This window comes from Triticum aestivum, chromosome 2A (assembly GCF_018294505.1).
Source record: "Triticum aestivum cultivar Chinese Spring chromosome 2A, IWGSC CS RefSeq v2.1, whole genome shotgun sequence".
NCBI lineage: Eukaryota > Viridiplantae > Streptophyta > Magnoliopsida > Poales > Poaceae > Triticum > Triticum aestivum.
Window position 1 is genome coordinate 718,242,945 of NC_057797.1, and position 2,510 is coordinate 718,245,454.

General features: G+C 52.1%; 1 pseudogene; it reads left to right on the plus strand.

The window, feature by feature from the left end:
- Positions 1-840: 840 nt before the first annotated feature.
- LOC123190505 (BTB/POZ and MATH domain-containing protein 1-like) lies at positions 841-2,109 on the plus strand (annotated as a pseudogene).
- Positions 2,110-2,510: the final 401 nt, after the last annotated feature.

The following is a 2,510-nucleotide window of genomic DNA, read 5'->3' on the forward strand; positions in this document are numbered from 1 at the left end:
TCTTTGGTGACGCCGCCGCCCTCCCCGGCCTCGGCTGTGTCAACATCATGTGGTCCGCTTGCATTAGCGGCAACGGGTGGTGTCGTGCTCATAGCAGTTGCGGTGGGTTGTAGTGCTTGCAACACCTCAACGTGCGCTCCAAGGCTACACTATGGTAAGGCGGCGCTGACATTGATCATCGGTGCGGCGGGCGGCAGCTCTTGCAGCTTTAAGTGGAGCTGGATTGGACGTGCGAGAGGGAGGAAGGATTTGGAATAGAAGGAAAATAGCTGAGGAGGAAGAGTATGGATATCGCTTGGGGAAAATACGTGTGGACTAACACGTTTAGTTGGGGGTAAGGTGGAGAGAGGGAGCGGTGCTGCGTCTACAATAGATGAGTAATGCTAGACACACGGGGTTTTTACAGGGTGGTGGTTAGGATGGCTCCACCAATGAAATTCAGTGCGGGGGGGGGGGGGGGGGGGGGGGGATTAGGAGGGCACGCAGCACTGCCCCGTGAAAGTCCGTCGCGCAACGCTCATGTGTGTAGTATTATCGACAATAAATCCTTTGTTGTCCTCAGTAGGATTGCAACAAGACCCCAATTGTAAAAGTTAAACTACGGATAGGGTTGCTATGGGCCGTCCGATCAAAAGAAGATCAAGGGCGAGGATGCGGTCGACGCGCGCACCTTGATCCCTAGGGTGAGCGGTAGCGCGCGTTTCCTTTTTTCGATTCCTCTCCAAAGTCGGACGCCCACGTATACGACTCCTTGATGATTTACTCTCCTAGCTTTCTTCGGATTCCTTTCTTTTTTATATAAGCCGCCTAGGTACGGTACGTACGCGCGTGCAAATTCTTTTCAAGTCTATAGTTCATCATCAAGACGATCGAGTTAACTTCCCGTCTGTTCTCCACCGCTGCCGGCCATGGCTAACAGCAGCTCGGCCTCACCGGAGATCACGTCGAGATGTGTCACGGTCAGGGAGCACACCGGTACGCTCAATTTGGAGGTGGACGATTATCTGGGGCTCGTTGGCATCGGTGTCGGCGAGCCCCTTACTTCGTCCGTCCTCGAAGTCGGCGGCTACAAGTGGATGATCAGCTTCTACCCAGACGGAGTCGAGAACTATCATGGCCACGCCGCAGCGTTTGTGCACTGTTACAGTGACAGCAAAGACACCGACGATGTGACCGCCAAGTTCACGCTGAGCATCCTAGAGAAAAGGAGCCAGGTAAACGTAGCTTCGATGCGATGAAGCGCGTCTTCTCTCCCCGCGATTACCGGACATGGGGCCATCACGGATTCGCGGACAAGGCCAAGCTGGAATGGCTGTCGCAACTGGGGGACGGCTGCTTCACGGTACGGTGCGTCCTCACCGTCTTCACGGACACGGACGAGTCACCGCCTCTGCAGCTGCCCACAGTGCCCAGCCAACTCTTCAGCCAGCTCGAGAGCATGCTAGAGGACGGGAGAGGCGCCGACGTCACGTTCCTCGTGGGCAGCCAGGAGTTCCGCGGGCACAGGTCCTTTCTGGCCGCGCGGTCGCCGGTCTTCGGAGCTCAGTTCTATGGCCCCATGGCGGAGAAGGACGACATGCCGCGCGTCAAGGTCATCGACGTTGAGCCGGACATCTTCCAGATGATGCTTCACTACATCTACAAAGACTCGCTGCCGCTGCCACCCGCCGACGACGAAGGAGGCTACAGCGTCGCGGCGATGCAGCACCTGATGGTCGCGGCAGACATCTACGGGCTGGAGAGGCTGAAGCTCATGTGCGAAGATGAGCTGTGCAACACTATGGATGTGGCCACCGTTATGAGCACGTACGCGCTGGCGAATCAGCACCACTGTAATCGACTCAAGGATGCGTGCGTGGAATTTATTATGTCGTCAAAAGAAGTGTTGGCCGCCATCCTCGAGACCAATGAGAACTTCTTGATGACACGTTGCCGACCACTGCCATTAGAGGGGGATCATGAAGAGGAAGACGTTGATCACAGCAGGAAATTCAAAAGGACTCGTACAGAATAGATGTTGGTTTTCTTATTTGCATAATGAATATTTTGAACCATAGCAAAAGTGCCTCAACGTTTGTAAGCCCAAAATGTCTGAAGATTGATGTGCTAAAACCTTGGTATTTGTTTACAAAAAAACTTGAAAAGTGGAAGATTTATGTTTGCCTTCTTATGAAATTCGCATGCAAACTATTGCATTCCTCCTTGGATCCTTTGGGTGTTGAAAGAAAATAATAACCATATTCAGAACCCTCGTGCCAAAAGCTCTTTCCTGGCCGAAATCATTGAAATGGAAAAAATCTGCCATTTTAACCGAATGTCGCAGTATTTGTCATTTCTCCACAGAAAATTGCACACAACAAAAGAACCCGAACATGTACATGCGCATTTAAAGAACAGTTTTACTAAAACTCAGCTAGATGAGAAACAAATTGGTCTCATTCATGCACCTGGCCATCCGATCTAAAGGTGCGGAGATTCGTACATGCTGTTTTTCTTTTCCTTTTGAGTAA